This window comes from Rhagoletis pomonella, unplaced genomic scaffold (assembly GCF_013731165.1).
Source record: "Rhagoletis pomonella isolate Grant_MI unplaced genomic scaffold, Rhpom_1.0 Rhpom_scaffold_00006, whole genome shotgun sequence".
In the NCBI taxonomy this organism is placed as follows: Eukaryota; Metazoa; Arthropoda; class Insecta; order Diptera; family Tephritidae; genus Rhagoletis; species Rhagoletis pomonella.
In genome coordinates this window covers 43,813,026-43,825,979 of record NW_023458560.1, presented here as the reverse complement: position 1 = coordinate 43,825,979, position 12,954 = coordinate 43,813,026, and the positions used below count along the sequence as shown (strand labels likewise).

Genomic DNA, 12,954 nt, shown 5'->3' with positions numbered 1-12,954 from the left:
AGATTTCAGCGCCTACGAAATGGCTCCCAGTAGTTAGCATCTTCTGTACCTCTACATTCCTTCAAGAAAGGACTGGATAGAGGACGGATTTACTGGAAGAAGGGTGCATTGAAGTTCTTCATGGAAGGATCAAAATTTGGAGGCAGGGAGCTCTCCATAAAAACTATGTTCAGGCTTCCGCACTTCTGCAGTATTTTTGAGGCGGAAATAGCTGTTATCAAGGAAGCGGTAGAACTCTGCTGAATAGTGTGACGTCAGTTAACATATACTTGGATAGCCAGGCGGATATTAAGTGAAGCGCTCGAAATCGGCAAAGGAGTCGCCGACCTCTCTATCAACTTCTTAACCAGGCTCATTCGAGTGCCGCGCGACAGTGACATTGCGGGAAACTTCGTGGCTGATAACTTGAAAAATAAAGGCACACTTGGAACGTTATCACCGGGTATGGAGCAGAAGCGTGTGCCTCTGCACTATTTCGGTACACTCTTGGACGGCTGGGCCCCATGTAAACTCAGCGGGCTCTGAGCTTAAACAAGCGTATACGAAATTGCAAGATCTTTCTGGCCTTGGGTAGACCGGCAGGACGGTGAAAGGAGCTCCTTATGCTTGCACAGCCTCAGCTACCGCTATTTGTAGGGGACTCGGACAGGCCATTGTGCAATTGGCATTCATGCGGTAAGGTTAGGAATCTCAACTGATCCCTTTTGTATCAGCTGTCAAAAGGATGATGAGGTGGACTCATCTCAGCACTTTTTATTCGACTGCCTAACCAGCCTTCACGAGGCTAAGATGAAAACATTTTGGCTCGCACTTAAGCGCTAAAGACTTTTCGAGTGTGCGCTGACAAAATATTTTGTTATGGCCCTAATGTATCACCCGAAAACAAGTACAAACTGCTGTAGATCACTCATACGCTATGGCATAACCATGAGTATACCTTTAGGCCTCAACCACGGAAAGCTTGCTTTGTGAGTTTTAAATGTTCAGCAAAGCTTTTGTGCACGGAATGTCGACTAGACGTGGAAAAGCACCAAAAACGGTGAGCAACTACAAAAAGAAACGTCAGATATGATGCACTCTAGGTCAACGCCTCAGCCAACGAGAAAAAAAGAGATCACTTCCATGCGGTTGTTGAAAAGTTTTTTTATGAAAACTTTTGGTATAGAGAAGAGTTAATATGTAAATAAAACAAGCACAAAATATAAAAAAATAAGAATCAGTGCGGAATCTTTGCACTCAATGCAAAAGCTTTTTATAACATTTCAGTACTAAATCAGCTGCTGATCGCACAAGACGCGTACGCGCAACTCAGAGAAACAGGTTTGTTGTGATTCGCGACAACCGCGCATGGAATTCACAAATTGGTACTCGTGCCACTGAGCTCCCAGCAGATTGACGACGCTCATCTCACTTTGTAAATTAAATTGTTAAATTACTAACTAAACCCAACCTAAAATACGCACTTCTTGATTTTAAAAGTTTTACGTCAGAAGCGCGGCGACGCGTATATATGTACTATGTATGTATTTGCGAAGAGCGGACGTCTGTGATTGTGATTGTGCTCATCGTGATGATGATCGTGCTAATGAGCTTGTGCTGAGTGTTTCTACAATACATAGGCGCTTACATAAAAACTTAGACCATTAACGCCATAAAATTAACGCTCAATAGATATCGACTTTGGGTAACGATCGTGCTGCGTAGCGATTCAATCGATCAATGATCATCATTCAACGGTGTTTGCGATGATCGCGATTTTTTAACGAAAAAAAAAACTTGTGTATCTGTGAGGAAGTTAAGGACGCACGCACTGGTTTTTATAATTAAATATATAAACACAGTTATTTAAATTTGAATTAGCGCAAAATTTCATTTAGCAAGTTTAGCGAACGGATTTCTAGTTTGCACGCTAACTTTGCTGAGCGTCTGAAATGTTTTTCTTTTTTTAGTTTTTCTGACTTGGTTTTTTTTTTTATTTATTTTTTCGTCGTTTCTTAATCAAAACAAGATCAGTGCAAAAATCACATTTCGCTCTCACTCAACGACGACACTCAAACTGGTCGTTTCGTCTGCCATATGTGGTCAAAAATATAGCGAGAAGCAAAAAGTTGTAGTCACCAAAAAAAAAAAAAAAAAAAAAAATCGAAAAAGAAGTGCAGAACGCAAAAAAGACGAATATCGCAAAGAACACACGCTGCTGAAAAGCCCACAGCGCGCACAGCGAGAGGAGGGTGTGCGGTAGGTCGGTCGATACACAAACAAGCTGCTGGCTAACTAAAAGCGAAAAGTCTGAAACAAATTACGAATTAGTATCTGATTTAACTTTGTATCTGTCGGTTGGTTGGTTGGCTGGTTAGCTAAAATTTCTAGTGTTCCGGTCAGTTTGAGAGACGTCCGTTGACGCTGTTTTAACTAATTGCGAGTGATCGAGTGTTGATCGTGCTGCTTGAGAGTAAATGAGTGAGTGGATTTGTTAGAGATATGGTTCGTTGCGATGCGGAGTTAGTGAATCGTTTGAAGACCATACTATATATCCATAACCAAGTGAAAAGTACTAGTGAAATAGTGGAAGAACAAGAAGAGAAATAGTACAAAAATTGAAAAGGCAAAGAAATCATAGCATCTGCTTTTACCGCCGCAGATCGCATAGTGAATGTGCTAGTGCAGTGTACAGTGTACATATTTATGATTCGAGAAATTTTTTTTCCGAGTGCTCAAAAAAAGCTTCTATCAAATTATTTTATTTTTATTTAAAAATTTTTTTTTTTTAATATTTTTTTTATTAATATTTTTTTGTATTAAACATTTTTTTTTAAATATTAATTTTTTTTTGTATACAAATTAGGCGTGCAGGGTATTTATATTAACTGAAAATATCCAAAAATTTTAGTTGCAAATAAGTTTGATAAAAGTAACACCGTGCAAAACAACATCTGGCAACTGGATAGCTACGCTTAAAATTCATACTGAATCATACAACGAGTGTAGTTGAAAACAAAAATAATAAAATAAAAAAAATTTTAATTTTCAGCAGTTACATACAATTAATAACAGCCAGCAACAACGAAATTTGCTCACATAATAAACAACAAAAACAAAACAAAAAAACAGCAGCAGCAACAACAACAACAACAACAGCAGCAACAGCAGCGTAACCGATTGTGCAGAAAATTATCTACCGGTGTTGTACGCGCTACGGAAAAAATATACAAATAAGGTATCTATAAAGCAACAAGTTAGTATAAAAATAAAAATAGAAAAACAAGTAAAACTAAAAAAAAATAAGAAAAATTTATAAAAGAAAAAATATTAATAAAGTAGCGCAACAGCGAATGTGAGGAATTGAAAAAAAAAGTTATTTGTAGAAGTTGTCAGCGTAGCGTAGTTGATTCCCATTGCTGAAAAAACAAATTAAGTCTAGACACTTTGCATGGCACAACATTGTCAAATCGATGGCGTACATACTTAATATATCGATGGCCCTCTGCAATAACGACACAACAAAAAAAAAAAAATAAGAGAAATAAAAAAATTTTTTATTGAGCTTGAGGCCGTTTCTAATCGAAAATTATTTTGGAAAAACAACAATAATTTATAAATGGTAGAAGTTATAGCTGCTATTTCGGAGATCACCACATCTCCTCATCAGACTTCTACACTGGGACTCGATCCAATGACACCAGCTTCCAAAGCCAGTGGTCTACACACTCTGCTAAATTTGCCTTATAAACTGTTGTTGCTGTTTCCACTTTTTCCAAATTTAAGTAAAACAAAATAAATAGAAACTCAATTCAAACCAAAATTAAAGCTACAAAAGTTGTTAAATATAAAATTAAAAGAATTTATCAACCATTATAATGCTTTTTAATTTCTAAAATTTAAAATTTTAAAACTATTTTAAAATTAATGTTTTTTATACAAATTCAAAAATTAATGTTTTTTAAAGTTCAGTAAAATTTTGGAGTTATCTAAATTTAATTTTTTTTAAATTTCCAAAAATTAAATATTTATAAATTTTCCGAGATTAAGGGTTTAATTTAAAATGTTTAAAATTCTATCAAATGTATAGGTTTTTAATTTTCTAAACTAGTAAGTTTTTAAAATTTTCTAAAATTCACAATTTTTTAAAATTTCGAGTTTTGATAATTATCTGAAATTTAAAGTTTTGAAAAGCATTTTTTTGCCTTTGTAAATTTAAGTATAGCCAAATAAATTGAAATAGCTCAAACCAAAATTAAAGTTACAAAATTGGTACATAAATTCAAAATTAAAAGAATTTTTCAATAGTTTTAGTCCTCGATTTCTAAAATTTTAAAATTTTTAAAAGACATATTAAAAATCATACAAATTATTAATTTCGTAAAAAGAGAATTCGGTGAAGTTAAGGATTTTTAAAGATATAAAAGATTTAGAAATTTACAAAATTTGAAAATTAAAAGAACTTGGAAAGTTTTTAAATTTTAGAAAATGTTAAATTTAGGAAAATATAACGGGGCATATTTATAGTCGAAAATAAGCCGATTCTAAAGTTTGTTGAGGATTTTTCATTGAAAACTATATTAAAAAGCTGAAGCCGACTTTATTTTGACTATGAATATCCCCTTAAGGTTTTAAAAATTATATATTTTGAATATTTTAAAAATCGTTAATTTTAAAACCAAGGATCTTAAAATTTAAGAAAATTTAAAGAACTTAAAATATTATAACGGTTAGTTAATTAAAAAACTTTCGAAGTATGATTTAAATTTCAAAAACTTTTAATATTACGTGTACATATGTACATATGTAGCTAATTAAAAAAAATAATAATAAATTTAAAATTTTAAATAAAATAAATTTTTTTTTCATTTTCCGCCAAAACTACTCCCTTTACGAAATGTAAATTTTTTTCTGCTGCAAACTTTCAAAAATTAAGAAAAAAAAAATTTTCCATGTGAAGTTTTCCCTTTACGAAATATGTATGTGTGTTTATTCAAGTGTAGGTATAAATGTATTAATTTTTGTCTGCCTTCAACTTTCAAAAATGTTATATTTAAAGCTGTCTAAAAAATTTTAAATATCGCTAAATTTAGAAAATTTTAACTCTACCAAATTCATAATTCTTCTGATTTTCAAAATATCAAATCTCTCATTTTTCAGGTTTTCGAAAAATTTCATGATATTAGTGCCAGTTTCACGAAAGAAATTTAAGTGAAAAAGGTTTTTTAACCGACTTCAAAAAAAGGAGAAGGTTATCAATTCATCGGAATATATATACATACATTTTTTTTTTTTAATGTATGTTACCGCATAACTTTGGACCACGTTCGATAATTATTTTTCTATCGGAAAGCTAATACTAATTTGGTTTACATCCGAACATTCGATCATGACAAAATTAACGGTACTCCTTAATTTTTATATGAGAATTGAAGTCGGTTGTGGGTTTTGCTTAAAAATTATTTTTATTTGATTTAATATAAAAACTTACAAAAAAAATAATTTTTCACTTTAATTGAAATTGGTAGTAATTTCATTTAAATAATTATTTTGGCATTTCAAATTAACAATTTTAAACATTTTTAAAATTATCAAGTCATTGATTTTTAAAGTTTGACATTTAAAAAAATTTATAAATTTTAATTTTTGTAATTTTCATTCTTCACCAAATCCCCTGAAAATTTTCGATTTATCGAATTTTAATTGTTTTCTGTTTCGCTGTTGCTTACATCATCCAGCCATTTTAAAAAACCTTTTCCAATATTTTCTAATTTATAATTTTTTTAATGGTTAACTGATTGAGTTTTAAAGTTTTACATTTTCGAAAAGCCAAATTTACGAAAGCAATTTAAATGAAAAAATACTTTTTATTTGATGTCAATATGAAAACGGACAGAAAAAAATCATTTTGCACTTATATTGCTTTCGTTAAACCGGCAGTAAGATTTACAAATCATCATATTGCGAAATTTCTAAACTCCAACAAATTCCTTGTTCACAAAATTCATAATTTTCTGATTTTTAAAACTTTCTAAATTCTCTAAATTTTCGGCTTGTTCCCAAAAATATCCCCCTTTATGAAATTTTAATTTTTTTTCTGCAGCCGACTTTCGCCGCTGCTCAAAAGTTTTCCACTCATTTTTCGGTTTTTCGAAAATTTTCATGGTTTCATTTCTTTAAATAAATTTTATTTTTAGCACTTTTGCTTATTTTCGATTTCTTTATTTTTTGTGTTCATTTCATTTCATTTTTATTTATTTATTTCGCTGATTTGGCTGCTTAGTGTTGTTGTTGTTGTTGTAGCTTTTGGGCGCGTTATGTGATTTGCACTCGTTTATTCTTTGGTTTTTCGAATTTGGAATATCTATTATGTTAATACATATGTACACATGTATGTATGTATATACGTAAGAGTGTGTACATACATATGTATGAATGCATGTAGGTTGTGGGTTAGTTATAGGTTTGCCTTGGGTTGCGGCTTTTGTTGTTATTTTTTATCTTTTCAAATAAACAAAAATGATCTTGTAAACAGGGTGCGTCAAAATTATATGAAATGCAAAATGAAACGTGCTCGATTTTAGAAGACAAATTTTTCGCTGAATTATTTAATATATGTATAAGAGTGTCCCTGGGTTTTCTGGTTGCCACTGTGATGCCTCTCTTAAGTCAAAAACAGCTGCCAAATCCGATGGCAGGATACCTAAAATAGCGTTCAGTGCATCGTTCGGCGTGGTTCTGAGAGCTCCGCCTTCGTGAGTAGCCTGATATTTACCTCCCAGGTCACCATACGACCGCTCCATATAGGGGAATTTGTCTAACGACTGCTATAAATGTCCATTGACAAGTCCGGGGACTAATGTCACATTTTTTGCCTATGACCCTTTTACAAGTACAGAGGGCTAAGGAAGCCCTCACATAACGTGAATAATATTATTCTTCCAGTGGCTTTTGTAGTAAGACTTAACCGTGCGCCGTTTAGCTGCGGTGAAGTCCACCCTAGATATAGGGAGTTATGCACCGCAATCTATTGGGTCTATTGTGCCCTCCACTCATCACAATATATCTTTTGATCTTAAGGATTCCAGGAAGTCCAGGAGGGCCTTTGGAGGTACGGAGTGTAGGTACTCTCTCTCTCTCTCTCTGGCCTCATTGGGTCTACGCTGTTCATTCGTCGCCTCGCTACGGTATCATTGGGCTCCACCTTACTCGAGTTGACACTTAGACCACAGTGGGTGGACCATACCATACATCCCGATGCGGTTGGTGCATCTCGATATTTTGATCACTCCCTGTCGCGCCTGCGGAGAAGGTCAAATACTTAGAGTTCAACACTATATACTGCTCGGGGGTATGTACTAAGGACGCCTTTGCGAAAGTATACTGAACTACATTTAAATCGCGAAATTAAATTTTTTGAATTTTGGCCAGTTTTTCCGAGCTTCGGGGCCAGTGTGCCATGTGGGAATGTTGCTTTTGAGGCTTGTTTAACAGCCACAATATTTTATCAATGATTAATTTGTCGTAGATAGGTACATATGCATACCAAATTTAGATAAATAAAAGGCTTTTTGATAACAAATATTCATACATACATATTTACATACTTATGGGGATGGGCAACCTTCACTATGTGTACACTAACTTTCTAAGGAGGTTCATGTGCGTCAATGGGAATTGCTCGACTATGCATAATCAGCAGGTCAACGAACTGGAGGCAGGGTGCCCGACTATCCCTAGCTATGTGAGGTGCCATATTGGAGACAATTGGAGATAAAGAGGTGCCAGATAGAGAAAAAAGTTCCAAATAAAGGACCACATTTTTTTTGAATTAAAGAAATATATATAAGTATATTCTTTCAGCTCCATCAACTGTACAAACTAGAAAATTTAGTTGCCAAATAAATAGTACTCGCGAAAAATTTCACAAAATTTCATTCAAATATTACAAATTTTCAAAAATGCCAAATTAAAAAAACTAGATGCCCTTTGAGTTAAGATAAGGCAATAATTGGTGCGGGGAAATTTCCATTACTACTAGATTTGACCAAAATCAAGGATGAAAACAACCCACAATGGGCAGAAATAGTGGACTCAAATGTTCCACAAAAATTTGCGCCATTAAATTTTACTATAGATCCGTAAATACAAGATTAATGGTAAGTGTAGTTTTATACTAGATTTTTTTTTTTAATAATTTGAATCAAATTACCAAGGGACCAAATTAGGAAAATTTCTAAAACTTTACAGCATAAAAGAAATACCGCATTCGCGTCTTATTTTTAACGTACTTCAAAAAAAAAAGGGTTTGGGTTTGTTAGCACATAATTTCGTTGTTTGTAAACTGATTTGAATGATTCTCAGGCCTTGGGTTTAAAGGACAGCCACAAAGTGGTGCCATTTAAATTTTTATTAGTCTAATTTTGTTGCACAGTGTAATCATAATTATTTTTCCAGTCTAGAGCCTCCCACCAATGTTCTTTTTCAAAAAATGGCTACGCTTAATTTAAAGAATGGACGCTGTAAGATAACATACATCGATTTAATAAAAGTTTTTCATGATATTAAAATTCCAATTATATTTGAAAAATAGTAAATTATTTTCTGGAGACAAAAATAGTAACATAAAAAATTGGCTATGTACATAAATATATAGGTATGTATATATTTCCATACGTTCATATTGTATGTGCGAACATTAGACCGTAGCAGAAAAAAGTTCACCGAATTGTTTTTTTTTTTGCTGAGCGTAAGCTTCAGCTTTTTAAATTTTTCGTAATTCCTTCGACATTAACAGTCGGATCTTAAAGTATGATATATCGATGTTATTGTCTCGAGGAGAAATTTTGTCTGTTCCAATTACCTATAGGGTTGCCAATGTATTCTAAGATATTTATAGTACTTTTTAAAAAAAAATTTAAAAAAATTTAGTACACTTCAAATATATATATATTATTTTATTTAAAAGAAAAAGTAAAAACGATTTTTAACTGATGGAAAATGAGATTATTTTAAGTAAATTTGTTAATTCTTTCTCAGTTAAGTTACCTTTTTTGATTACAACCTCTTTTGATTATAAACTCACAATGACCTGTTACTTTAGAGAATATTTCATTTAATATTGCTATTTCAGAATAAAGGCCATCCATTTACAAAATACAAATTTACAAATTTTTTGGTGCAAATAAAATATATTTATATTGATGATTGAAGAAATATAGTATTTTTGCGTACTATATTTTTTTACAACAGTATATAGTACGCCGACCGGAAAAATAGTACAATACTATATATATTATAGTACGGTTAGCAACTCTAATTACCCCGTTCTAGTACTTACCCATCAGATCTTAGTTCTTACCACACTAAAGTACCGCCCTAATGTTAATAAATTAAAGATCATCAAAAATCATTTAACTTTTGCTATGGAAGTATTTCGTTTATTAGTAAAATTATAAAAAAAAAAATTGTTGCCGAATGTATGTACATAAGTGTCACCGAAATATGTAAAAAGCCAAACTATAGGTATGGCTAAAAAAATAGTTTTGAAATTTCCTTGCGAAAATTCTTTGGATTCTGGGCCCTACTTTTTTTGTTTGCTTGTAAGGTGGTGCGGTCTAATGTTCATGAATACATACATACAAAACCGCTGTTTTGTTTGTCTGTGCCACCTTTTTTGTATGGATATACATACATACATACACACATGTGTACACCCTCATATTCTACTGTACGAAAGGGCCTTGACATCGCCAAAAAAATTTACGGCAAAACGAACACGAATTTGAGTGACCGGCAAAGGTGTTGTGTGAAATTGTTTAAACATTTATTTATTTTTCACATATAAAGCGTTGGCGACAATTAAAATATGGAAAACAATAACAGATAAAAATAACAGCTTCGTCTGCGTTTGCTAAGAAAAAAATTGTAACCAAATTAAACGCATCAAGATTTATGCACATTTTACGTGTATATTAGGGTGTTCCAAAAATAAGTAATGCCGGAATTTTAGCGTTCTCACCCCCTAGAACTATTCTATACCGAAAAAATATATCCCTATTTTTTATTTTCAAATCAAAAAATATTTAGAGGTCGCTAAAAGCGCTCAAAGTTTTATATGGGGAAAAAAACAATTTTTCATGGAAATGGTATGAATTCTTGAGAATTAATATTTTTCAATCGGAAAACTCTGTGTCTCTTCAATAATAATGTCCAATTATTTACTTAATTATTCTTTAATAGTAAAAATTTTTTATAGGTCCACCAAATCTCCTAAAATAGGGTGGACCCATCAAAAATTATTAATTATTAATTATTAAAAAATTATAAAATAAACAATTGGGTATTATTAATGCACGTCTGCTGAAGAGAAACAGTTTTTCGATTGAAAGTGTCGACGAAAAATTGTTTTTTTTTATTTATTTTATATAAAATACATGGAAAACATTGAGCGCATTGAGCGAGCTCTAAATATTTTTGGGGAAAAAATACATACGTTTCTGGACCACCCTAATGTATGTCGCTGCGTATAAGCAACAGGGGCAAAAAGCGTATTTGCGCAAGCCAATAAAATGGGCAGATATTTGACAGCTGAAATGCAGGTAATAAAAATAAAATGGAATAGCAAAAATATATAAAGTCTTAAAAATGAAATGTAAAACAAAAAAAAAGTTGAACAAAATAAAACATATGCAAAAAATACAAACAAATTGTCCTCTAGCATTAAACCGTGCCATGACCGTGAGTACGTCTTAAGTAAATATTGCTTTATTTATGAACATAAGTTATTTTAAATTCGGTGGAGCCATTAACCAGATGAACACATTTTTCATAAACAGTTTTGAGTGAAAGGATAGTTTATTGATTTTTTATCCTATTTACTATTTTGCTAAAAAATTAGGCTTAGTATGGTTTAAGTTATCTTATTGACAGTCGGCAATGAATGCAATACGGAAAGCCTCTTATGGTAATCAAAAGCACAATATTCCAAAACTGGAACTCTAAAATTTTTTTTCGCTTTCATATACCGAGAAACTCTGCTATTTTAGAATTACAAGTTCCAGTTCAAATTAGTGAGAAGTTAAATAAAATATTACAATACGAAAGAGGTTAAAAAGGCTGTTTCTTCAAAATATGTCTGCAAAGGGTTGCTACCTGTTTCAAATGAAGTATTTAACTTTGTTAATTGCGGTATCTTACATGTTTACACCGATTTATATTGAAAACATTTTTTAGGGGTGTTGCCACATTGCCAAAATTATGTAAATCAACATTTTCCATTTATGTTAAATAAAATATGACAATTTGGCATTGATATGAATTAATAAAATTATATTGATACATTTAAAGACCTCCGCTAGGAAGATATTCGGCAGTCTACCAATGGGAACTGACATTTTTGTTCGTGGCACAAAGACTCCCGCACCAATGCCCTCGGGTGTTTTTCTGCCGTCTGTGTACCAAATTAGAGGGCATAGCTGAAAGCAATTCTTGATATCCGGTTGTTCTTATTCCCTATTTCTACTTAAAAGTTCGTATCGAAGCTAATCATTCTGCAGATATTATTTCGTTGAAATTGGGTCAGGAGTGGTTGAGCCCTGTGATATTCCATATTCCGAGATGATACCACTTTCTTTCATCCGAAACCCTCTCTAGTAAAATTTATTAGGGCTCGTTTGGCTGGCTGCTCTAAGCTAATGCGCAGTGGTGTGAACTCGAGAAAAACCTCTAATGCTGCTGTGGGACAGGTGCACATTTCGCCTGCGATGCATCCGCAAGCAAGACGTTATAGTTTTGTGAGTGAACGCCTCACAGTCACTAGATTGACTCTTGAGTACCAGGCCACCGCTCAATAAGTCATTATAGGATCGCCTATGCCAGTATGCATTCATGTATGTATGTATCTGAAAATCTGAGGGTTGCAAACGCAAGATATTCCTGCAAGATATTTGCATGCCATTAGCGCTCTTTTGGCACTGGATATCGCCACATCGATGTGTCTGTTCCACGAGAGTTTTGCGTCGAGCGTAATGCCCAAATATTTTACTTTCGAGACAATGCCACCTACTGTACCAACGAGAGTCATTCCAGGTAGGGTCCTTGTACATATGAATGGAATAATGGCTATTTTTGCTGGGATATCTTTAAGACCTATGTATGTCCACATACCATTTCTTCGCTATCTTTAGTGCGCTTTCGATTATATGTATAGCAAAGGGTGTTCTCGAATTTTCCTCCCGCTATTATGACATAAATGTTTTTTTCTAATAGCGGTCGCCCCTCGGCAGGCAATGGCAAACCTCCGAGTGCAGTTCTGCCACGAAAAACATATCGACAATTTTTGCATTTTATTCTACAGAATTACAAAATAATGAAGTGATTCTAAGATTTTCTCTGGATTTTTTAAGGAACATTGGGGGATCTTCGGCACGTTTCTTTATATTTTTGGAATTTTTCGGGATTCTTCGCTTTAAATTTGTCTGTATCTTTTGGGATTTTTCCGAGATTTTTCGAAATTATTTAGGGCTTTATGGACTATTTTAAGGCTTTATGAACTATTTTTCGGCGATAATCTTTTAATATAATAATAATATCCCAACGGTTTTTACCCTGCATTCCCGCCCATCCGCACGAGTATTAAGTGAAGCTAAAAATATTAAATACTTTTGTATGTGGTATTTCGCTATATAGGAAATAAGTAAATCCCGATACCCAAATTCAGCGCTTCATTTGAGTCAGCCACAGTGTATGAATCCCCGAAACATGAATTCAAGCAAACCTTCTTTGAAACCAACCAAATGTTAAAAATGTTAAAATAAAAGTATGTATAAAAGTAATGTCAGAATTCGTAAAATTTCGAGCATAAAATAAATTTAACGCGGATTCAATTAAAAAACAACATCAAAAAGCTATTTATAGGAGATCGACGACTCCAGGTATTATTTATTACATTGAATACTAAAAGAGTATGTAAAC

General features: G+C 32.9%; 1 protein-coding gene across 6 annotated transcripts in view; it reads left to right on the top strand.

Moving 5' to 3' along the window:
• The first annotated feature begins 1,272 nt into the window (after positions 1–1,272).
• Positions 1,273–12,954, top strand: part of LOC118740771 (dnaJ protein homolog 1) — a 71,123-nt gene continuing 59,441 nt past the window's right edge. For 2 of the 6 annotated variants that reach the window (XM_036472443.1, XM_036472438.1), the window contains exons 1-2: positions 2,304–2,460; positions 3,032–3,217. The gene's annotated coding sequence lies outside the window, so the exon portion shown is untranslated. Of the gene's footprint in view, positions 1,321–1,360; positions 1,415–2,303; positions 2,461–3,031; positions 3,218–12,954 lie in introns of those variants that run through there. The other 4 variants (XM_036472439.1, XM_036472441.1, XM_036472440.1 and 1 more) reach the window with 4 other exon arrangements.